Source organism: Rhipicephalus microplus, unplaced genomic scaffold, assembly GCF_043290135.1.
Source record: "Rhipicephalus microplus isolate Deutch F79 unplaced genomic scaffold, USDA_Rmic scaffold_75, whole genome shotgun sequence".
NCBI lineage: Eukaryota > Metazoa > Arthropoda > Arachnida > Ixodida > Ixodidae > Rhipicephalus > Rhipicephalus microplus.
In genome coordinates this window covers 672052-698159 of record NW_027464648.1, presented here as the reverse complement: position 1 = coordinate 698159, position 26108 = coordinate 672052, and the positions used below count along the sequence as shown (strand labels likewise).

The window sequence follows — 26108 nt, the reverse complement described above, 5'->3', positions numbered from 1 at the left end:
TCCTTTTGTTAGGGTAAACCGACTAACCAAACCATCAATCCCAGCAAACTTACAGAATGATTTGTGAAAACTTTTTCAAGGCTCCTTTTCCAGTTAGCTTACTTTTTTACATTCTTTACTTGCTATGGACCGCATATTGGACGGCGGTTCTTGAGCTCTGCACGCAAGGCATTCTTTATTTATATTATATACGATGATGTTGACACTCACATAAGGTGCTGACTACTTATTAGCTCGTTGCCCTAGGAAAAAGAAAACATGCATGGATGAAACTTTGCGCACATAACAAGTCTGTAGCACATATAAAATCCAATCAGAACAACGTGACACCATAAGTACTAAAGAATACAAAACTAATGTCATTTTGTTAACTTGTGACGTATAGATATTGTACATGAAGACGTAACCTAATGGTCAAGACAACTTGGCAATAATCACGTGTATATGTACACTCTAAGTAGTTAGAATAAAACGTTACATACATCGTCTAACCTTCAAGACATACGTTGAATAAAGTAATACTTCACTGCGACGTTGAAACAAAACAAATAGTAAATGTGTATATAGGGTCAGCAACTATTGAAAAAAAAAGCTTTAACTCTTGTTGAATTGCAATTCTGTAGTTCGCTTGTAAGCCACGGGTCTAAAAGTTTAAGGTTCGCTAAAGTGAATAATTTGTGGTGTAACACAATCAAGTCCTACAAAATAGGCGCCTTGGTGGTTTATCGTAGTGGGGCCATTCTAGGAGGAGTTGATGTATGTCTTCTTCAACAAATATTGAATTTCCTTCATAATTTTTAGGACCATCATTTCCGTGAAAAAGGAAAGGCTGGTATAGACAGTGCCTAACCCTAATCGTTGATTAAAGGTTTCCACAACCGTTTTAAAGTTCTTCTGTAGCACTAGAGTGTGGCGTTATACAAGCTAGTTAAGCAGTCAATACTTTGTTGTTCACTTGCACTTTTTCAACTTGGTGAACATACTGCGCTTTCTTCTGTCCTCTATTACCTCTGTTGTACGTAGTTATTTTTTTTACGAGTCTTAACTCGCTTATTTTTTAGATTGTTATGGCGTAGCCAGCCATCACTTGCGCCCAGCAAAGCAAAAAAAAAAAAGTAACCACTGCTTTTCGGGCCTGTCATTTTTACTTCACTCATTATATGTATACTGATGGCGATTTACTCTTGTATCTATTGTACTTACTCGGATGCGTTCACGGCAAAAATAAAATTATGACAACTTGCTCGTCATTGCAGTTTTTTTACATAGAATGGCACGGCATCTATGTTAGCTTCTTTTGAATTGACGAGGCGATGCTCCAGTTCTGCACAAGCGCTTGTAAGCTTGGTGTACATGAGTAAGCTGCCCTCGACAGAAAAAAACCTCATACGATTTGCTTATTAAATGTATAAGACTATCAGGATCTGTCCCTATCTGCATGAAAACATTGGCTACGCATGTGCGCATGTGTACAAAAAAGCCACATCTTCATATATATTCATAGGCAAACGAACATACATCAAAGCAGCGAAAAGCATTGTAAAACCACAAAATAGGTCATTGTTGTTGAAATAGGAGGTGAAGTATCCTGCCTTAAAAGTGCGAATTTTAAGCACGACGGCTGCTTTTAGAAACTAAGCAAGCATTCGTCACTGCGACTCCTTCCAAAGTAAGTTTTCTTGTGCTGACGTTTTTTGGGAATACTTGAAGTACGCTTACACAACTACCTTCACGATAGCGATATGAGGTCTAGAAGAGCTGCGTTTGTCGTACCTGCACTACGCTTTTGTAAAATGTTATATGGTAGCGTAGGCTAACTCAAGGTAGCACTGTTATTGTGGGAACTGGAGATGAGAACGTTACATCCTCAAGAACAGGAGAATTATACGCACAAAACTATCATACAAGCCGAAAAGAAGACAACGCGAAAACCACACACACAGATTTTTATGACATACGATAGGCAGTGTTCTAAGCACACCAAATCACATGCACGGATAGATATATAGTCCTAAAGTAGAATGTTATTTTTCAGTTATCAGCCCTATCGGTCTTTTTAACCTTTTCGTATCCTTCTTTTTGTATACTTCGTTTTCCTCTTCTTATACTTCTTTTTAACCTTTCGTAAGCCGGGCACTTCTTCTTAATGAACGCTAACGAAAGCTTTCGCTTTAAGTGCAGGGACATTTATGTTTAATGAGCAAGAAAACACCCTTAACAATTTTGTGGCCACAGATACGCATAGGACTTGCAGTGCATGTCCTTCTAATCTCTTAATATTGTCGACACTTCACTGCTGGAGAAATGCGAAGATGCTACAATCGAGAGCAACGTTCACCCTGCAATCATAACTACTATTATGAGGTAAACATGTGAAAAAGATATGACAGATTTAAAGGACTGGAATGAGACAAACTTTCCAGGCCTAAATAGGAAGTTATAACATATTCAGGTATGAGAATTGTGTTATAAATGACATAACTGCCATAGGAAAAATGAAACAGCTGAAGAAGGGCAGCGTAAATTCCTAAATTGAAATTTCTGAAAGATAGGCCCTCAGTTCTTGACTGCGACAAGCGATCGCATAAAAGTATTCCTGTTTCAGTTGATATGAAACAAAAACTAGTGAAAGTTGGCAGTACTTATGACTGAACTGATCATTTACCAAGGAACTGTACTTCGCCAGCCACTTCGATGGCAGAATTTTATTGTCTTTAAAGATGTCTTGAAAAATTGTGACGCATTGGAACGCCTGATTCGAACAGTGTTCATACATTATGAAGTAAGTGAAGCCTATATACATGCACACATGCATATAATCTGTTTTGTCCTTCGCCTGCATACTTTTGTTGCTTTATTAATCAAGTCTGATAAACTAGTGTAATGTTTCCTCGTTTTACAAACTATGTGTAAGTTACGTGGCACCCTTTTCAGAGCGCTACCGAGATTGTGACGCACGCCTCTGCACACGAAAAGTTTCTTGTGCTCATGACCTGTCGGGGTCCCGTGCTTTCATTAACCACTGTTGCTCACTTATGTCTGTGGTCACCTAGTGGGACATCGAAGCTCGAGTGCCAACCTTGCGTGAAAGTCACCAAATTCTTGAGTAGAAGGGCCACTGAGGAAATTCCATGGAGTGAAAATAAAAGAAAAGTAGGATTTGGGTTACTTGTAACCCACGCGATTGTCAACATTTATGCGGAGCAAAGTGAAAGTGCTCACTCACTGTGCTATAGCCGCAACAAGACGCACATACTTAAACGCCATTCTTACTTAGCATTCTTGGCTTTGCGTTGCTAAACGCCACAATGCACGTTCAAATGACGTCCATGATTGGCGTCCTTTGCTGGCGTGAATAAAGAATAGATATTGTAACGTTACAAAAGGGAACTAGAGACCACGCTTGTATGCCAGGGCGGCTGTTCTTATTCTCATCTTCGTCTTCCTTCCCATTGCACTCCTTACCAGCGTCCGATAACAAGAATGTCGTCGAGATATACAGTACAGGCGTGGACTTTCAGCGAACGCAGTACTGTATTCAAGGCCCATCAGAACGTACTCGTGGCCGTTCGCAACCTGAAAGGCATACGGATAAACTCATCAGGCTAGAAAAGGTACGAAAAGCCGTCTCGCACGTATCCTCTTCAACTACGTTGATCTGCCAATGCTCCACCTTCAAATCAAGCTATGAAAAGAACCTTGAGTTTATTATGGCATAAATAGCGTCGTCAATACTTAAAAATGGGTATGCGTCCGGTATGTTGTGTTAGCTTCCTGTCTTCTACAAAAAATCGTAGACTGCCGTTGTTCTTGCGGACTAAAAATATAGGTGCAGCCGAAGGGCTAGCAGACGGCCTGATTACATTAGCGGTGAGAATTTCTTCTACTTATTTGGCAATCAAGGTCTGCTGCCTTTCTGCATACCTCACTCACGGCAAAACACCGGCGGACGATTTTCAATGGGTATATGATGTGGAAGTATGCCAGTGCAGAGAAGCTGTGCCAGGCTATCGGCAAAAATTGCTTTGTTCCTTTCGAGTACGGGTGATATCGCGAGCAGCATTGCTTGCTTACTTTGGGAGCTTTGATCCGGAGAACTACTCGGGATCAAGCCGTGGATGTCGACGCCATCAACTTCTACGTTGGTTTGATCTTGACCAGAGAAGATGTAGTCCGCTCTGTGAACCGGGTTGGAGAGTAGCTCCTCGAAGACGGGAATGGTGGCAAGTAACTTGCTTCTGGCTTTGGTGTGTAGCTGCACGTGCATATCACCCACACGCAACATGGCGCTGCCAAGGCCACATAGAGGTGGCTTGGTCCAAGGCTGAAGGGTTACTGAGGCATGCCGTCCAAGCAGTGCTATTCGCATTGCTTCAGTATCCACTGGCGCCGTGAGTTCCCGGTGACCTAAACAAGGGCTCGAACTGTCGGAAGTTGTCACTTCTAAAATTGAATGCCTTGAAGCGGTGCTTGTGGGCGGCCCTTGTAGCCGTGCCAGTAGCGCCCGCATAAAAATCATCAGGGCCGCGTGGTCACGGCGTCCTGTGCCGAGACAGCAGGAAGGCAGTGTATAAAAGTTTTCTGTAACCCAGCTGCCCGTCGGTGCAGCTGGGTTACAGAAAACTTTTATACACTGCCTGGATGTCCTGGATGTCCTTCTCAGCCGACTCCCCAGACTCTATGGCCGTGTGGGTCAAATCGTAAAGCCTATCGATGACATCCTGTCTGGCTCTCAAGAAGGGCCAGGTCATCTCGATTGCGCCATTGTGATGTAAGAAGAGGGAAGAAGAGAAAACGCCTGTGTACCAGGCCGGCTGTTCTTGATATGACCTTTGATGATTTTGATGATGATGATGATGATGGTGGTGTTGGTGGTTGTGGTGGTGGTGGCGATGATATTTTCGTATTGCTGGCACTCACCCACAAAGGAAAATGGGCGAAGAACTGAGTGGCAGGATTTTTATGTTAGTTGGTTGTGTATTTCATAACATCCAATGCAATTTAATAAAAACAAAAACAAATCGTAAATAACGTATGAAATTGGTACACGAGCACTCAGGCAGACAAGCGTATAGTTAACAAGGTAATAGTTAACAAGGTAGTTACCAAGACTAAGGAAGTTAGCAAGGAAGTTAACAAGGTAATAGAATAGACTAAGAAGGTAATCTTTTTGTTTCCATATGCACGCAAACAAAGCAGAGCGAACCTTCCTGTGGCTACTGCCGAATTTAATTCCCCCTGAGGACAAAATTATTGCCACGTTTATTTCTAGACCCAGATTTTCAATTGAATTGACAAAATATATTTTCCTTTGATAAGAACATTGACGACTGAATAAGTGCTGCATTGTTTCTGGTTCCTTGCAAAAGAAACATATCAGAGATTCTGTGAGTTCACAATATGAAAGTAATAATTGAGTTGCAAAATCCTGCGGTGTAATCTGGTGATTGTGATTTATAATTGCCGAAATACACACTACTGTTTATTCTAGCAAAATTTTAGGTGTACGAAGTCTCTCAGTTTATGCAAGATAACTTGTCAATTTGCTTGTGCAGACAAGCATTTCTATATGGTAGGGCTGTTACATAAGCAAACTCAGGTAAAATAGAGAACAGAGGTCCCCCTGAAGATGCTTTGACCTGCAAGTCTGCCATCTCACTCAATGAAATCCCGCCATGGCCACCTACCCATAGCAAGGGAAATTTTCTAAGGTTTATGAGTATTAAATACAAATCACACTCATTAGTGGTAAATTGGTTGGTTCAGAGAATGCAGTGAATACTGAGAGAGAATCAGTAAGTATGACTGCTTCTGATTCTCTTGTAGGTATTATAAGAAGTGCTAGAAATATAGCAAATATTTCAGCAATGAATATAAGAGTACAATCTGGCGAGCGAACTAAAAAAAGACCAGTTCATTGAAGGACAGAAGATGTCTACTACAGCCTTTTCTTTACGAATGCATCCCTCGTTTGTTTTTTTCCTAAAAAAGTAATGGCACGTACCCACTCTAGAAGGTTGGCCAAGTATGAACATTTGAAATGTGAAAGGTCATTCGAAAATGTTCAAAGACTTGAAAATAAAAAATCAGAATAAATTGGTAATCATTCGGATTACAAATATTTAGGCTACGAGTAGTATAATTTTGAGCGCGTATATAAGACTGCCATAAATACGTAATTAGAACAATTTAGAAGAGGGTAGTTATGTTTACTGCATTTTAAAAACAAACATTTGAAGGCAAAACTAAAATGCTGCTCGTTTGGTAGTTTGAATGAAATTTCACGCACCATCAAACACATCCCTGTGGGAGTATTCTAAACCTGAAGCGCCGAAGCCCAACACAATGCCTTTAGTTAAGAATAAGACTGTTTTTGAAAGGGGACCAATGAGAAGTCATGCTCTCATAATAGAATAGACTAAAGAGAAAGTAGTGAGAGTATTCTCTGATTCTCCGGTGAATTGACCGAGGGGTGGTATCGTCAGACCAGCACCACCACGAGAGTCTAGTGGCTAAGGTACTCGGCCGCTGACCCGCAGGTCATGGGATCGAATCCCGGCTGCGGCGGCTGCATTTCCGATGGAGGCGGAAGTGCTGTAGACCCGTGTGCTCAGATTTGGGTTCACGTTAGGGACACCAGGGGGTTGAAATTTCCGGAGCTCTCCACTACTGCGTCTCTCATAATCATATGGTGATTATGGGACGTTAGACGCTACTTATCAATCAATATCGTCAGACCGACCCTGTTTATATATAAATTTACTGAGGAGTCCTGGCAGGGAAATCTGGTTATTGTCACTTCTGATGGTCGGAAATGGCTCCAATAAGCATTTCATGGGAAGTTTAGGCGTCTTCCTTCGCCTTGCGCTCCTTGACAGCGCCCGATCCTATTCACGCTCTTCGTCCTTGCACAATGTACTTTTTGTACGACACATGTCTCAAACGCCAGATACTCAAAATTCTCCCCGAATATTACCCTTTGGCGAATTTCAGATTCATACCATGAATTGGTTCGAAAATCCCCACAGCTTACACCGGCACCAAAGCCTACAGCGGCATACCTACAAAAGGTCGTCAAGCAACTATTTTGAGAGCACCAAAACCTTGCTAGCTATCCCATGAATAGAAAGCCTCCCACAGGTGTGCATACAATAACCACTTAACTAGAGAATATGGATGATATTGTTAACTAAACTTTGTGCCAGCGGGGAAGTTTCTGCAGTAGATGGCGTAGAATGCCTTCGTCAAATTATCTTATTAGAAGTGTGCGAATATTCGAGTTTCGGAATGGAAGCAAATATTACTTCATCGAATAATTCAATCCAACTTTGAGTAGTTGGTATTTGACGATTCTAACAGATATACAGAACAAATTTCAAAAACCCTAGAAAAGCCAATGCTACAACTTTGCTAGGATGTGTGGTTTCTAAAACGAACACTAAAGCTGTATGCACTTGGCTTTAAATAAAAAATTCACCGATATCCGATTTCGAAAGTGACTGAATGCTCACAATGAGGGTCGTTATGTCGTTTTTAAACGTCATGGCTACACCAATGAAAGCCAAGGTACAGTATTGGAACTGCTTGCGTTCAGAAACAACTAGCACACTGAGCCTAGACATTATAATAAAAAATTTCCAAAATACTGCAATGAGCCCCTGATCTCAATAAATGAGCTCTTAAGTACTGGAAAGAATATGGAGCTGTAGATTATTACCGTATTGATGATTTTTTTTCCACGATAAAATTTCATTCCTGATTCGGAGTTGCCACGTAAACGCATCTTTGCAGCCCGATAAAGCAATGCAGTATGACGATGAGAGAGCCTGAAACTCGTTCGTGTGGAACCGCCTGTGTTTCTGCATTCCAATTCGTACTCCTTTGGTTGCACTCTTTCACCGTGTTATTTGCTGGAGGGTGTGATGGCACGTCATGTCTTGTTCTTTCTTTCAATTCTCAGTAAGTTTTCTTGTATGAGATAACCGGTTTGATATTTTTGGCACTATTCTGTATCTGTACTGTTTGATTGAGATTCGATTCAACCTAATATTTAAGTATGAACAGTTTAAGCAGGGCAACATAAGGAGCTCCTAACAGCTTAATTAAACAGAGAATTACTTCGTTATAACACGCTTGCGAGCGCTCACTGCATAGCAGCCCCGAGTCCCTCCGCTGACGTCACTGATAAGAACGCACAGCATGAACTTCGTGAAGCTTGCACTGGAAAATATTCAGCAGGCTGCTTAGCACAGCGCCTAAGTTATTGCATGTGTAACAAAAGCATCTGTCCGGCATTCTTTTAACGAAATAGCCGGAAGCACATTGTTACCTCTCGCAGGAGCGTTCAACAATGTACGAGTTCTATATAATAAAACCGTTGTTTAAAAATAGAACCATTGCTGCATGCTTTTCTATTCCACTTTTTTTTCAAGTAAATACTTTTTTTGGTGTTGTTATCAATTTCTCGGAGCGATTTTGTTATTAATATATACTCTTGCCGTATTTTTAGAGTGCTTGGTGAGGAGAAAATTGCCCCTTGTGCGAAATCCATGATCTGCTTTAAGCTTTTATTGTATATGGTTTGAATTACCTTTATCCGGGGGTTTGAAAAACACTGCACGTTCATTTTCAGCAAGCCATATAGAGCTTCAACATTTATTAGGGTAACATCCAGGCTGTGTCACCTTCTTGGAGAGTTCATTGACATCATAAATTTGGGTATCAGAACAGAGAAATAATAATTCATAACTAGAACATATAATGCATGCGTCAACATGCAAGGTGCCAGTCTCTACCTAGTATATTCTACTTTGTCCGAGCACGCCCCAAGAGACTTATTTATGGTGCGGTTCTTCATGGCCAGCATCATATTAGGTGTTTCAGAATGATAATTCGTCAGCCTCGCGGTGGATTTCTCTGCCAGCAATTCTCCGCGGGATGACGGCTTAGGCAACAGCTGAAGTGTTGCGAAAAATCGTCATCACCTGATTACCTTGAAATATAAGTCTTTTGAAATGAGAGCACACTACTCAGACGGGGAAGTAAAGAGAGACGCGTCTAAGTAGGGTACTCTCATTTCGAAATAGTTATGTATCGCCAACTCGCTCAATGAACCATATTGAAATATAACGTCATGATTGCGCTAGCCCACCACACCGTTACTCTCACAAAGGTGCACCAATAACCGGACACAGTGCAAGACTCAATAAAGTGCGCAAAGTTTGCAACCAATTCGATTCGGAGGGTAATGAAGAACAAAGGTTTTTCAAGCCTCTAAAGTGAAGCAGGGATGGCTGGATTGCTCGAATAAAATATTACGTTTCGCCTTCACACCCTCGGACGCGAGTAATTGGCAGATCTTGTGAGTGTTTCTTAAATGTATGCTGATAATGTTTCGGCACGCCAACTAAGAGTGTCGTCAACCAACTTTCCCAACTTTTCATTTTAATACATTATTCCGGAAAACTTCGTACAAATATTACACGGCACTTCAGCGCTATACCTAAATATAACTTTATTTGCGTCCTGTGGCAATAATATCAACTTCTTTACATGCCAACAAGATACATCAGCTCCCACAATGGCAGGTGTATGTTAGAAAAACATTATTTTCAGCACAATTTTTACAAGCTAGGGGTCCGCAATTTTTTTTACGTTGGGCCATACTGAATGCACGGCTCGGGTATCGAAACACGACGCTCCATTATCTGTGGTCCCTTGAAAATCGCATGATTTGCAATATCTTCTTTGCGACGCTTCTTTTGGCAAGGGCTCGCACGTTGCGTCAGAAGATACGTTTTGGCTTGTGATAAATGTCAGGTCCGCAGAACACTATAAGCCCTTCCCGCCGGATGCCTTCAACCACTTGACATTCCATCAGAGCCAATATTTCGCGTTTTCTTAGGCCCACTTGGCCCCATCACGGTGGTCTAGTGGCTAAGGTACTCGGCTGCTGACCCACAGGTCACGGGATCAAATCCCGACTGCAGCGGCTGCATTTCGTGATGGAGGCGGAAATGTTGTAGGCCCGTGTGCTCATATTTGGTGCACGTTAAGAACTCCAGGTGGTCGAAATTTCCGGAGCCCTCCACTACGGCGTATCTCATAATCATGTGGTGGTTTTGGGACGTTGAATCCCACAGATCTATCAATCAAGAATGACATTAAACATACGCGAAAAAAAAACTGGCTTCAATACTGCGCACTCACACATGCAAACGAAAAGACGCAGAATCAGCAGCCTGCAATTCTGCCGAGCATTTTGCTGAGACTACTGAACATGCTCGTCGTAGCGAAATCTAAGAAGGCACCGATGAAGTGGCGAGATAACTGATAACGCCCCGACTTTTATCTAAACGTACTGGAATTGTGCTTTTCAACATGTTGTTGTGGGCGAGCGTCAGCACCTGCATATTCTTCAACTATGCGGTCGAGCAATGTCCATAGTTATTCTTCGATGACGATGAGGAACAAGTGCGTCCAGACCACCAATTCTCTTTCTGTCGTCGCGGCACAGCTCATGGAAGATACTGTGAGCTGATGACGATCTGACTGATTGCGATGGAAGTAAACCAGAATGACCACGGATAACTACTGCATTGTGCAGGTATACGGCGTCTGGATATGCTCTACGATGCATTTACTATGATTGGAACACCCCCCAGCCACCAGAAAAATGTGCAGAGACCTCATCTTTGCCAACCCTAGGCTAGATTAGATACCACGAAGTTGTAATATTGAAGTATGAAAATTCCCAACTAAACACAGCATACTATTTATGACCAGTAATTATTTTATATAAATGTATACGTGCTTTGGCACTCATGTGCATGCGTGAGTAGTGAATGTGATGGGTCATTCATGTTAACACCGTTACGCTGCTTCGCCCATTCATAACTATTCACTTCTTGGATATGCCGTAATATTTTACTGTGCCTGCTTCCGTGTAATATAGCAGCAAAATGTATCTGTCGAGCTCAAAGACTACTTACTACACTCGTTGCGTATATATGTCTGGTTTTTTTTCCTTTGACCTTTGTGCTTTTGGCTGGTGGCAAGTTTTGAGTGGCCGGCTAATGTTTGCATGACATTAGAAATTATTGCTATCACATTCATTGCTTTTATCCTTGTACGCAAGCTAGCACCTAATTATACATAATAATTGGTAGTGTGGCTTAAAGGAGGTTATGGTAACAACAATCAAATGTGCAGGCGAAGAAAGAGACATTTCTTTAAACTAGTGCTATAGTTCGTTGGGTCTTGGCCTCATCGTGGGAAATCTAGGCCTTCTTTCTGAGTCGCCTCCCGTACTTATTTTTGTGACCTTCTTGAAAAGGAAAATTCAATGCATGATCCCTACCCTGAATAAGTTAAAGTTGTCACTGAATGAAAACACTTTTACTGATTACTCCGCTTCTTACGATTGCCGTGATTGCTTCAACAAAGATAATAATGCTTTTTTTTCTCTTTACAGTAAGTAATGACCCACAAGTATTTGTCGTTCCGATTAGCCTTGCTCATCTCTTTTCTAGTGTTTATCATTTCTGCCGAAGGAAAAAAACGTAAGCATAAAGTTTCTTATTGATGCTTAGAAAACATTGAAGAAAGTCTCAGATGAAAGTAGCACCATGTAACGCATCATGTCATAAAAATAAGTCACATATTGCTGCAGCGAAATATCAGCTGTGTGTAGTCATCAAAAGTTCCTCATAGAAAGTTGCTTTTAATCGCGTGTGTTATTACTACTACTATTACATATTGCCACTTGGCCACTAGTGACGGTGTCTTTTTGTAGCACGTGACAATATATTATCTGTAAAAGTCTGCGCATTTCCCAATACCTAGAAGTGCGTTATTAAGAAATCGTGTATTGAGTTTTACCAACAATACAAACCTTTGTATTGGCGTCCGAATTTGTGTGTAGCCAAAATATTACCTTAAAAACGGAAGACTCTCCTTTATTCCTTTATTTTCTTTAGTGTGTGCTCCACAGCCTAAACTAGAGTGGTAATGATGAGTATGTATAGATGAAAAGATGGGACACATAAATAATGCTCACACTCATTTTCCCCGTGAACTTGAGCAGCCGGTCCGGCCGAGACTTAGGCGGGAAAGGTACAGCGAACAAAGGGTTTAAGACGTGAAACGTGGACTATCTCGGAGGCACGGTAACGACGGTCCGAGGAACCCTTGATGGGAGTGACAAGGTAATTGACACGAGATGTTGGTTCACAAATAAGGTCAAGTCCCAGAAAGCGTGGCTGAAACTCTTCACACAATCCGGGTGTTCGAACAGGCGTTCAAAGTAATACTTCATCTCCAGGACGGAAGGTGATGTCTCGACGAAAGCTGTCACATCGTTAATTGCGGTCTTGTTGACTGGCCTCCGTGTTGAGTTGAGCATGTTGCTGTGCCTCAGCGAGCCTGGAGACGAAATGTTCTGGCGTAGTCGTGGACGTTTTTGTCGTTACATTGAAGAAAGAAGCGTCAATAGTGAATGAAGGCGCACGACCATTGGCGAGGAAGAAAGAAGAATACCCGATGGTTCGTCGAACAGCGGTGTTGTGTGCAAACATTACGAACGGCAAGATTTTGTCCCAGTTATTGTGGTTCGGTCCGATGTAGATGGATATCATGTCGATTAGGGTCCGGTGGAATCGCTCTGTCAGGCCATTTGTCTGCGGGTGGTAAGTGGATGTAGTCTTGTGAACTGTGCCGCAAGTTTTTAGAATTTCGTCAAGAATAGTTGACAGGAAGGCCTTGCCTCAGTCACTCAGCTACGCGCGAGGTGCAATACGACGCAACACAATGGCTTCTAATAAGAAGGCGGCAACGTCTGAGGTAGAGCTAGTGCGTAGAGGAGTGGTGTCCGCGTATCGTGTGAGGTGGTCGACGGCTGTGACGATCTAGCGGTGGCCCGCTGGTGTTACGGGAAGTGCTCCGACGAGGTATATTCCGACAACGACAAAAGATGTATCGGGACATAGAATGCGTTGTAATAGGTCAGCAGGAGCTGAAGTTGGTCGTTTCCGGCAATCAAAAAGTACGCAAGAAGCGACATGAATAGCCACAAAGGTAGAAAGACCAGGCCAGAAGAAACGGCTTCTAACGCGGTTGTAGGTCTTCTGAAATCCTAAGTGTCCAGCTGATGGGTCGTCGTGCAATGCTTCGAGAACTTGTTTTCGCAGTGAACGGGGAAGTACTGGCACCTACCGATGCCCATCCGCATTGTAAGTATAACGCTGCAGGACATTGTTCTCTAGCTTGAACTGCCGTAGCTGATGACATAGTCTGGCATTAGGTGGAGAAGGCGAGGCATTCAAGTATTCAATGATGTGGTTACAGTAGGAGTCGTCACGTTGGCACGCGGCAAACTGAGCGCTGCTGTTTAAAGATGGCGACCCAGCAACTGCCAGGGGTGATAACGTGATTGCAGAGGAAACCGCTTCATCACCTGAGGGGCATTAAGGATGCATGGTTGCAGATGGAAGTGGCAGAGGACAGCGAGAGAGAGCATCGGCATCCTGATGCTGTTTGCGAGACCTGTACACAACACCAAAAGTGTACTCTTACAAAAGGAGTATTCAGCGACCGAGGCGCCCAGAAAAATTCTTCAGCGAGGACAAGCACCATAGGGCATGGTAGTCTGAAATTACAGTGAAGTGGCGTCCGTACAGATAAGGTCGAAACTTCTGGATGGTCCAAACGACAGCGAGACATTCCTGCTCTGTTATCGAGTAATCTGCTCCGCAGGTGTTAGAGCGCGGCTGGTATACGCAACTACTCGCTCAGGTGAAGTGTCGTCGCGCTGGAGAAGGACAGCATCGATTCCATGGCCGCTGGCATCTGTGTGCAGGACAGTGGATGCACTCACATTGAAGTGACGGAGGACGCGGTCTGATGTCAAAGCACGCTTAAGGGCTCGGAAAGCGTACTAGCACTCGTCAGTCCAAGTAAAGGTCGTTCCCGACGTCAGAAGCTTGTGTAACGGCCCCGCATTGGCAGCAAAGTGACTGATGAAGCGGCGGAAGTAGGACGCCAGACCCACAAAACTTCGCAATTGTTTTTGACTGCCCGGACGTCGAAAACTCATTACGGCAGCAACTTTGTCGGGGTCGGGTCGAACGCCACCTTTGCTGACAAGGTGACCCGATACTTTGATGCTTGTACTGGCAAAGTGGGATTGCGTCTACCTTGCCAGCTTGTGAAATGCGTGTTAGAACTTTGTCCAAACGCTTAAGATGCTAAGGAAAAGTAGAAGAATAAACGACGACGCCGTCTGAATAACATAGGCACGTTTTCCACTTGAGACCACGTAAGACAGTACCTATCATGCACTCGAATGTTGCTGGAGCGTTGCATAAGCCAAAGGGTATAAATTCGTAAATCCTTTCAGACGTTGCAAACGCTGTTTTCTCCTTGTCTGCTTCGCGCATTGGTATTAGCCAGAACCCGGATCGGAGGTCGAGTCTGAAGAAATATACTGTGCCTTTAGAGAGTCAAGGACATCATCTATGCGGGGCAACGGATACACATATTTTTTCGTGATCTTATTTATCGCTCTGTAATCAACACAAAAGCAGACAAAGCCATCTTTTTTCCGGACCAACACCACAGGAGACGGTCAAAAACTGGATGCAGGTCGAATAATATGCAGTTTGAGCATGTCGGCGACGTTTTTCTCAATGATTGGCCGTTCCGCCGAAGACAGTCGGTATGGGCGGCGGCGTACAATGGAGCTGCCTACGGTTTCGATGCTGTGCTCTGCCACGAAGGTGTGGCCCAGAACTTTGGAATGTACGTCAAATGAAAGGCTGTGCTTTTGGAGAAGGTATAAAAGGTCTCTCTTTTGCTCTGGAGTGAGGTGAGAACTTGTGGTAGCATTTAAAGCAACAGCGGTAGCCTCGATATCAGTTGTAACAGAAAAAGACGGTGATTCTGCGTAAAGAGGAACCAGCGAAAAAGACTGGCTGTCAGCGAAGCAGCTCACAACAGTGCCCTGGTGCAGCATCACTAGCGAAGAAGTTGGGTTCAAGGCGTTGACCAATGCTTTACCGTCGTTTACCGCACAAGGCCGCGTGCAATGGTAAGCCCCGCAGGTTTGGAGTGAACTGATTGAGCTATGAACACGTCACCGGTAACTGTAGTATCCGACGCGATCGTGAGAATTTGTTGATCTTCTGGCGAAATGAAACAATCAGCGGCAGCAACGAAACGGAAGCTGTATGGATGGACATCGGATGAACTCTCAGTATCTGACATATGAATTACTCGCTGACGACACGATATGAAAGCTGATGCCGAAGAAAGGTATTCCCATCCTAAAATGACTGTGCGAATGCAAAAAGGAAGTTCAAGAAGCAGAATGTGAAGGATGCCATCTATGAAAACGTGAACTGTACAAACACATGAAGGCTGAATAGGGACTCCATCTGCGCAACGAAGGGGAGGGCCATCTTATGGAGTCCTAACTTTTTTCAAGCGGGCACAAAAGTCTGCACGAATTGTGGAAAGTGATGCACCTGTGTCTACCAGTGCCTTTGTCTGTATACCTTCAACATACACCAATATAACATTTGATGGGCGGTCCGGAGGCGTTTGACGCAGTTTGAAGGATGCAGCTTTCGCTCCCGAAGCTGCACTGTTCAGTTTTCCAGCTGGTGGTCGGGAATCGAAGTAGAAGGTCGGAGTAGAGAAGAGGAACGCCGCATCGGTGAAGGTGAGCGACGACGCGAGACACGAGAACTGCCAACTGAGCCGAAGTACTGCGGAGATGGCGACCGACGTGTGCTGTTCTGATACAATTGGAGATAGGTGGTCCAGTGGGGTAGAAGTCGTCCCGTTCAAAGTCATCGTAGCTTTGTCTTTCGTCTTGCTGACGGCATCAGCAAAACCTTGAAATATGACCACGGATGCCGCAATAGAAGCAAGTTGGCCGTGTTATACGCCAGGCGTTGTAAGGCTGGGAAGATGGTCGCGGTGCGAGTGAGTTGAGCGAACCATTCACTACGGGCGCTGGTAGCTGCCTTGGGCTTTGCAGGGGTGCAGGTGTCTGAGCAGCAACCTGAGAATAACTTGGCATGGCCAAAGGATATGAGCTCAGAACAGGTATGACAATCATCGAGGCAAGGCTTTGGTGGGGCGCAGGTGTCGTTGCAGCAACGTGTGCGTATGGGCCTGGAATGGGAGCTCGGAGCTGGTGTGCCAGTCATCAAGGCCAGTTCCTTCCTCACGACGTCGTGCAGACTAGTAGCAGGTGGCGTCGTTCGAATGTCAAGGTGGCGAGGTGAAGCCTCTGCATGACGTTCTTCATGGATGATAGAGTGGATCAATGCACGCAGCTCTGTTGTGTCGTAACTTGAGCTCAGATCAGACATATCAGGGTGCACCCGACTGGTCTGAAGCTCCTCAAGGCGCTGACAGGTAGCGACAGCATCGGCTACGGTCTCTGGATTCTGCACCACAACCACATTGAAAGCGACAGTCGCAATGTGTTTTAGCAGATCACACACACGGTCGTTTTCCTCCATATGATTGCCGATGAGGCGGCGGAGGGCGAGAACATCTTCAATGTAGGAAATGCAAGACTCACCGGGGCGTTGAACACGTGCACCAAGCCTCTTCTTGGCGATATCCGAGCGCACTGACGGGCTGGCGAAAGTCTGGCAGAGCTGATGTGTAAAGGCGGGCCATGTCAAAAAATCTGTAGCATGGTTGAAAAACCACGTTTTTGCGACTCCGCTCAAGTAGAGTGCAACGTGGGTGAGCTTCGCAGGCTCGTTCCAGTTGTTGATGGCACTCACGCAGTCTTACTCTTCGAGCCAGTCTTCAACGTCCTACCCAGAAGCCCTTCGAACCGCAGAGACTTCTTTTGAGGGCTGGTGACCAGGTGAGAAGGGTTTCTTGGCGGCGGAAGCGGTGGCGAAGCTGCCGCGCTGGGCTGGTCGGCTTGCGACATCACCGAACCCCGGTCCTTTAAGCGGGGGCCTGAACGGAGCTCCAGGGATGTGTTCTAGAAGATACTGAAGGTGTTCGAGAGTGCGAGAAGACGCAGGAACAGGGCAGTACTCTCCACCACTTGTATGGTGGCGTCCAGGATCCTCTAGACGCTTCTTTGCTCTCTCGAGTATGTGGCGCACAACCCAAACTTGAGTGGTGATGATGAGTATTTACAGGTAAAAGGCAAAACGATGGGATGCATAAAATATACTGCACACAATATATATATATATATATATATATATATATATATATATATATATATATATATATATCAAGTGCCTGTGTGGCGTCCCGTACCACGTCAACTTATTACGAGCTGGCAGCTGACCAATAGTCCTTCGAATAGAACCTAAGGCACCAAGTCTGCCCATAGGAGACTCTCGTTAACGAATAAGTAAAAAGAAGTGTATATTTAAGGGCTTGTTTTTTCGTGTGTTGACACATTATTAATTAGATTTAACAGGCAATATTGCCAAGGAAAGTATAGGGGAAGTTATTAGATCGAATTGTAATGTAGATCTAAAGAAATCCAAAGAAAGAGAGGTGGGTGAAAAGATAACTTGCCGTGAGCAGGAACCCAATCTGCAACCTTGGAATGACGCGTTTGATGCTCTACCACTGACCGACGATGGCAGCTATCCCCCCAGCCACTTTTTGGGTATATAGGTGAATTTAAACGTGGGAGTGTCAGTCAGCACCATCAGTAGCCATGGCAGCAAGTGTGGCACACTCTTTATGAGCCTGTTGGGTGTCATGTAGTACGGCAACTTATTACAAGCTGGCAGCTGACCGATAGTCCCACTTATACAGCCTAAGGTGCCAAGTCTGCCAGTACGAGACCCTCGTTAATCAATAAGGAAAAGAAGTGTACACTTAAGGGATCGTTCGTTTTTCCATGTTTTGACACATTTATTGAGATCTAACAGGTGAAATGGCGTTTATTGGCGTAAGTAGTACTTGCTCAGCAGGTCTATTGATGCGGAAAGCCGGCGGCAGCAACCGATGCAGGAAACACAACACTCGGGGGAACAGCTCGTGCTTGGCTCCTCTTGCTAAAGGCGTTACCCACTGCGGCACATTATCTTCTTCCTCTCTACACAGGGAATAATGTCAAGAAAGCTATGAGGGAAGTTATTTGATCAAATTGTAATGTATATTTAAAGAAATCTAAAAAAAGAAAACTGGGTGAAAAGATAACTTACCTTGAGCAGAAAGCGAACCTGCGATCTTCGAATGACACGTTCGATGCTCTACCACTGAGCTAGCACGGCGGCTATCCAGCCATTTTATTGGGTATATAGGTGAATTTAAACATGGGAGTGTCAGTCAGCGCCATCATAGCCGTGGCAGCAAGTGTGGAACACCCTTTTATGTGCCTGCGTGGCATCACGTAACACGTGAACTTATTACGAGCGGGCAGCCCACAAATAGCCCCTCGTATACAACCTAACGGCACCAAGTCTGCCAGTACGAGAGCCTCGTTAATGAATAAGGGAAAGAAGTTTATACCAAAGGGGTCGCTTTTTCTCGTTTTGACACATTATTATTGAGATCTAACAGGCAATCTTACCAAGGAAAGTACAGGAGAAGTTATTACATCAAATTGTAGTGTAAATCTGAAGAAAGAAAGCTGGGTGAAAAGGTTATATATATATATATATATATATATATATATATATATATATATATATATATATATATATATATATATATATATATATATATATATATATATATATATATATTGAAAAAGGGTTTATTGACGACTGTTGCGACGGTGGTCCTACGAAGAAACACGATCGTGCAAGAGCAACGGTCAAGCAGATGCCGGCGATGATCAGCACGAGCCGAGCGAGCGAAGCCCAGCACCCAGTACACAAGCGGTGGCGATGTTGCTTGCCAACGACGCTCTTTCTTCTTCACAATTTGCCTCCGCCGAAAAAGAGCCATCCTGGCGACCTAAGAGTCTGGAGGCAGAGGGCCTTAATATGGCTTAAGGCGGGCGACGTGGACGATGTCACGTCCTCGCCGGCGCATGTCGTCAGATGGGGAAAGTGGCTCGATGAGAAAATTCACCGGCGAGGTTTGCTCCAAAACGCGGTATGGGCACTCGTACTTTGGAACGAGTTTTGAGGAAATGCCGGGGGTTTGGTAAGGAACAGCCAGCCATACAAGTGATCCCGGGGAATAGCTGGGGCTTTGGGAAGAGTCGACGTTGTTTTCTTTCTGGCGCTGTCTTTCTCGAGACGTAAAGGTGCGTGCGAGCTCACGGCACTCTTCCGCATTTCGGGCAGCTTCGGACACAGATGGGAATTCGGATGCGTCAGGACGGTATGGAAGGAGAGTATCGATGGTGTGGGATGGTTCACGTCTATAAAGAAGAAAGAAAGGTGAAAATCCAGTGGTAGACTGTGCCGCGGTGTTATATGCGAACGTAATGAATGGAAGAATGCGATCCCAGTTAGTATGATCGGATGTCACATACATGGCGAGCATATCGCCAAGGGTGCGGTTAAATCTTTCCGTGAGCCCGTTAGTCTGCGGGTAATATGCCGTGGTCTTGCGATGAACAACATGGCATTTAGAAAGCAGAGACGTGACGACTTCTAATAGGAAGGCTCGACCTCGATCGCTTAGTAGTTCTCGAGGTCCACCATGTCGTATTATGAAGCGATGAAGAATGAAGGATGCTACGTCCCGCGCAGTGGCACTTGGAAGGGCGGCGGTCTCAGCGTAGCGTGTGAAATGGTCCACAGCGACTATAATCCACCGATTTTCATCTGATGTTGTCGGTAGAGGGCCATAGAGATCAATTCCGATCCGATCGAAAGGTTTGGCAGGGCACGGAAGCGGTTGAAGCGCACCGGACGAGTGGAAAGGCGGTGATTTGCGACGTTGACAGTCAGGACAGCCCATAACGAATTTTCGAACGAAATTATACATTCCGCGCCAGTAGAAGCGACGGCGAATGCGTTCGTAAGTTTTGAAAACTCCGGCATGACCACATTGGGGATCATCGTGAAAGGAGGCGCAGATTTGTGATCGCAAGCTGCGCGGGACAACCAAGAGCCACTTACGACCTTCGGGGGCGTAGTTGCGTCGGTGTAGTAGCCGATCACGAATGGCGAAATGAGCAGCTTGACGTCGGAGAGATTGTGGTACCGCAGTGGTTGACGATCCAGAAAGACAGTTAAAAAGAGAAGCGATCCACGGGTCCTTGTGTTGTTCACTGGTAAAGGAGTCGAGGTCGAGAGATGCGATGCAGATACCAGTGGTTCCGCAGGCCCAGTCGGGAGGTAAAGGCGAACGCGACAGGGCGTCTGCGTCAGAATGCTTGCGTCCGCTGCGATAGATGACACGAATGTCGTACTCCTGGATTTGCAGCGCCCACCGAGCTAGGCGGCCAGAAGGGTCTTTCAATGTGGCGAGCCAACAAAGTGCATGGTGGTCCGTTACCTGGTTGAATGGGCGACCGTAAAAATAAGGGCGGAACTTGCGAAGCGCCCACACTAGCGCCAAGCACTCTTTTTCAGTGACGCTGTAATTGGCCTCAGCTTTAGTAAGTGTGCGACTCGCATAAGCGACGACGTATTCGGAGTAGCCCGGCTTGCGTTGGGCGAGGACGGCGCCTAGACCAACCCCACTAGCGTCTGTGTGAACTTCCGTTGCAGCTGTTGGGTCGAATTGCCGAAGAATTGGAGGAGATGTTAGCAGACTACGGAGCGTGGCAAACGCGACGTCGCAGTCAGAAGACCAGGATGAAAGGTCTGCATCACCGCGTAGGAGGTTGGTCAGTGGTGACATGATCGATGCAAAATTTTGCAAGAAGCGCCGGAAGTACGAACATAGTCCGACAAAACTGCGTAATTCTTTCAGTGTAGTAGGTTTCGGGAACTCAGCGACTGCTCGCGGTTTTGCAGGGTCGGGTCGAACACCATGCTTGGAGACGATGTGTCCTAAGATGGACAGCTCTCGCGCGGCGAAGCGGCACTTTTTAAGGTTCAGTTGGAGCCCAGCGTTGGTTAAACACGTCGGAACCAGTTGGAGCCGAAGCAGATGCGTAAGAAATCGGGAGAGAAAACGACAATGTCGTCGAGGTAGCATAGACACACAGACCACTTCAGTCCACGCAGTGTGTTGTCCATGAGCTGTTCAAACGTGGCAGGAGCATTACAAAGACCAAATGGCATTACGTTAAATTCGTACAGGCCATCTGGTGTAATTAACGCAGTTTTCTGGCGATCAGCTTCTGCCATAGGAACCTGCCAGTATCCAGATCGTAAGTCTAAGGAGGAGAAGAATTCGGCTCCTTGTAGGCTGTCAAGGGCGTCGTCTATGCGCGGTAATGGATAGACGTCCTTCCGCGTCACCTTGTTTAATCGCCGGTAGTCGACGCAAAATCGAATCGATCCATCTTTTTTTCGAACTAGAACGACAGGAGATGCCTAAGGACTGTGCGATGGTCGAATAACGTGACGGCGTAGCATCTCTTTGACCTGGTCGTTGATGACATGACGTTCTGCAGCAGAGACACGGTACGGTCTTTGACGCAATGGCTGGTGCGAACCGGTGTCAATGTAGTGGTGCACTGCGGAAGTCCGACCCAATTGCGGCTGAGAAACGTCGATTGAATTCGCGAAGTGCTGGAGGAGATTAAGAAGCTCGGCGCGTTCATGGGCACTTAAGGTGTCGGCGATGGAACTCGAGAAGGTGTCACTCGATGAGCACTCCAGTGGGGAAAGGGCATGAAGTTCGGTCGAGGCGCTACTGCACGATTCGTCTGGCATGCTAAAGAATAAAGAGGAATCGAGGTACTCCGCTCGACCGAGAAATTTGCCGGCAAGTAGCGTAAGCGGTGCAGAAAGGGGGTTGTGAACGAAAATATTGCTTCGGCCCGCAGTGACGTCGAGTGTAGCGAAAGGCAAGGAAACGGCTCTGCGGCTCATGAAAATGTCGGAAGGTGTAAACATTACTGTAGCATCGTTATAGTCATCGCAGCAAACCAGGACAACGGCAAGAGAGGCTGGCGGAATTTCAGTGTCCTCACGCACGACAAGCTTTGGCGACCGCTCAAGGGTTTCGTGCAAAGGTTCGTCACACAGGTGCGAAAATTGAACTTCAGCGCGTGCGCAGTCGATGATGGCATGATGATTTGACAGAAAGTCCCACCCGAGGATAACGTCATGCGAGCACACCGAAAGGACGATGAACTCGACAACGTACATAGAGCCTTGGATGAATATGCGGGCCGTACAGGTGCCAAGAGGTCGAACTTCTTGTGCGCTAGCTGTACGAAGCGATAGTCCAGAGAGCGGCGTGGTCCCTTTGCGTAGGGAGTGGCAGAGCTGGGCGGCTATAACAGAAACGGCAGCACGTGTGTCGACGAGGGCAAAGGTAGAAACACCACCAACAGATATAGCGACGACGTCAGCTGGTGAAGTGCGAGGACTTGAGCATTTCGACGACGGCGCAGTTCTTGCCTCTGGAATTGCGGCGTTCAGTTTTCCCGGTTGGAGGAAGCGGGTCTAGGACGCATTGGGGACAGTGATCGCCTGCGAGGAGATGGGGAGCGGGGAGAGTGAGTTTGAGGCTGGTGTGACCGAGACTCAGGAAAGTTAGTGTATCCATACTGCGGTGAGGGATAGGGAGCAGGTATGTGCATGGGCTGTGGGTCATACGGTAACGGCCGAGTAGCGTCGTGGAGTGGTTGGAAGCGACGGCGACAATATCGTGCCACGTGTCCTGGAGTACCGCAGGCGTAGCAGATTGGTCGATTGTCAGGAGTGCGCCAGGAATTGCTGACTCGTGGTGCGGCCCAAGGTGTCGAAAATGGGGCGGAGTGGGGAGCGACTGAAGACGTGGGTGGCAAATGCTGCTGGCGGGGTCTGCTACGTACCACCTGGGCATACGTGAGAGGCGCGGCCACGGGCTGCATAGCCGGCGCATGGGCAACAGGCATGGCCACAGGCTGCTGGTGGGCAGCGACGGGAACAGCCTGAGCTACCTCTTCGGCAATAACGTCGCGGAGTGGTGAGGGCAGACGAGAGGACGGCGGCTGCTGCGTGAAGGGAATCAACGACAGTTGCTGAGCTACTTCCTCATGCACAAAGTCTTTAATCTCTTGCATGGTTGGTGAGTGGTCGGGAACAGAAGTGAGACTGGAGAGCGAGTCGGCGTGTGAGGAAAATGGCCGAGTCAGGGCGCGCTGCTTGTTCAACTCGTCAAAACTTTGACACAAAGTGACAAGTTCCGCAACGGTGGCAGGATTACGGGCCAGGAGCAGCTGATATGCACCGTCATTTATCCCTTTGAGGATGTGTTGAATCTTCTCCGACTCGGGCATGGTGGTGTTCACACGGTTGCAAAGACCAATAATGTCTTCGATGTAGCTGGTGAAAGATTCCGTTGGCTTTTGTGCACGAGTCCGCAAGCGTTGTTCGGCTCTGGACTTGCGGACTGCGGGTCGGCCAAAAACGTCAGCAAACAAGGTTTTAAAGATGGACCACGTGGTGATGTCGTTTTTGTGGTTGTTATACCACATTTCGGCCACGTCAGTGAGGTAAAAGATGACGTAAGTCAATTTGTCCGCGTCATCCCACTTGTTGTTTGCGCTCACCAGTTCATAGTTAGCGAACCAGTCTTCCACGTCGGTCTCATCAGCTCCGCTAAAGACCTTGGGCTCTCGCAAACGAAGAACGCCGGGGTTGCTGGGGGATGGAGTGGAAGAGCCAGGTTGCGCGTTGTTGGTAGCTATGATGGGAGGTAGCGTTCGGTTGCGCAGCTCCAGGTTCAGGCGACGGCGAATGGCAGCACCCAGGTTCAGGCGACGGGGAATGTCAGCACCTTCCACCAATTGAAAAAGGGTTTATTGACGACTGTTGCGACGGTGGTCCTACGAAGAAACACGATCGTGCAAGAGTAACGGTCAAGCAGATGCCGGCGATGTTGCTTGCCAACGACGCTCTTTCTTCTTCACAATATATATATATATATATATATATATATATATATATATATATATATATATATATATATATATATATATATATATATTGAGAGCAATCATTAAGCGCTTCTTTTCATACATGCATTATCATAATCATCATCATCCGTCTGGGTCCCAGTCCTCATCTTCACAATCATCATCGGATGTGTGCTCACTCAGTTTCAGACTGCTCGTTCGTTACTGAGCCCTTGGCTGAATAAATGCTGTCTCAACCAAGACGTCATACGTGGTGGAGGTGGATTTTTGGTCAACGGTCCTCTCCCACCTCGCTCGACTCCCTGGAGCTGCGTTCAGGCCGCCGATCACCCCCCCCCCCCTGTCTGGCAGCATGTTACAGAACGAGCCTGCCGGCCCTGCTGCCATCACTGCTGCCATGTCTCCCCCGCCGTCTTCAGCCGCGGCTCCTGTTTACGTACAATGGTACCAGCGTGATCCCCCTTTCTTCGCCGGTCGTCGGGGGGGAAGACGTAGAGGACTGGCTTGATGAGCACAGTCGCGTGAGTGTTGCTAATCGCTGGAACGATAGCGCCAAGCTCCGTTACGTCTCCTTCCACTTGACCGGCGTGGCAAAGACGTGGTACTTTAACCACATCATCAATATAACCGACTGAGTGACCTTCGAGCAGCAGCTCCATCACGTTTTCGGCACACCGGCCATTCGGTCCGCAGTCGCGAAGAGAACTCTCGACACTCGCCAACAACATTCCGGTGAGTCGTACACGTCGTACATCGAGGACGTTCTTGCGCTCTGCCGGCGGCCCTATTCATCTATGCCGGAGTCCGACAAAGTACGCCACATTTCCAAAGGGTATACGTGCTGTTGCCTTCAATGCCCTGGTTGCTCAGAACCCGGCTACCACAGCCGACGTCGTCACGACATGTCAGGGCCTCGATACTCTGGACTCGGTTCGTCTACAACCAGACATAGGTGAACAATCTAACAGATTTTTGCGTGACCTGATAAGAGACATAATACGTGAAGACTTGCAGAACCTGGGTTTCACACCTTCTCCACCATGTTCTCCACAGTCTACTGGAGCGGCATTACGCGACATTATCAGAGAGGAACTGACATCTCTGAACTCTCTGGCTCACGTTCAGTCACCCTCGTCTTGGCCCATACGAACCTACGCGAAGGTCGCTGCTATGCTTCCGAGCAAGGTAAACACGACATTGCCGCTGCCATCGTACGCGTCGATTGCTGCCGCTTCTCCCCTCAACTTTCGTTCAATCCCGCCTGACCCTTCCTCTTCACACCTGACGGCACTCTCTTCAGGTACTCCGCATGGTTTCTACCCTTCCCCCTGGCGCTCATCTCGCCCAGTTTGCTATTACTGTGGGTATCGCGGCCACGTTTCTCGTTTCTGCCACAAGCGCCAGCAAGACGATCACCACGGTTATGACATGCGTGAACGAGATACTTTTAATTATCAAGGTCAACGTCATTTATCACCTACACGCCGGTCTCCCTCTCCGCCCGTATCAAGTGCACCTCGGAACAGCCGGAACTCTAGACGCCGTTCACCATCACCCTTTCCCCGCTCCTTCTCCCCACTTCAGCCTGCCTCATTCTTCACTGCCAGTCATTCGGAAAACTAAGTGATGCAGTTTCTGAGGGGAAAACTGCATTCCGAATTAGGACTGACATTCCTCCACCAGGCCTGTGCAACATGATTACGGTGGTAGTGGAAGGAGTGTACGTGGATGCTCTAGTGGACACGGGTGCAGCATTTTCTGTTATGCGTGTTGATTTAGACCAACGTCTGAAAAATGTAATGACCCTTTGCTATGGGCCCACGTTGGTTGCTGCCCAGGGGTGTACCATTAGCCCTGCCGCTTTCTCTACAGCCCGCGTTTTTATTGATGGTATCCGACACCACATTCAGTTCGCCATCCTGACTGACTGCTCTCACCAAATAATTTTAGGGTGGGATTTTCCTTCTTCTGCCTCCGTGGAAATTTGCTGTGGCCAACGCGTCATCTACCTCACCGACACGGACTGCACGCTCGACTACGACCCCCAGAGGCCACTTCGTTTGACAGCTGCTGAAGGTACCGAATCACCAGCAGGTCAAGAGCGAATTGTAACTATTATCTCCAA

At 46.5% G+C, this 26108-nt stretch overlaps 1 protein-coding gene across 2 annotated transcripts in view; it reads left to right on the top strand.

The window, feature by feature from the left end:
- The first annotated feature begins 1601 nt into the window (after positions 1 to 1601).
- Positions 1602 to 26108, top strand: part of LOC119187111 (uncharacterized) — a 70169-nt gene continuing 45662 nt past the window's right edge. Inside the window, exons 1-2 of one of the 2 annotated variants that reach the window (XM_075885175.1) lie at positions 1602 to 1669; positions 11474 to 11561. The gene's annotated coding sequence lies outside the window, so the exon portion shown is untranslated. Of the gene's footprint in view, positions 1670 to 11398; positions 11562 to 26108 lie in introns of those variants that run through there. The other variant, XR_012889394.1, reaches the window with a different exon arrangement.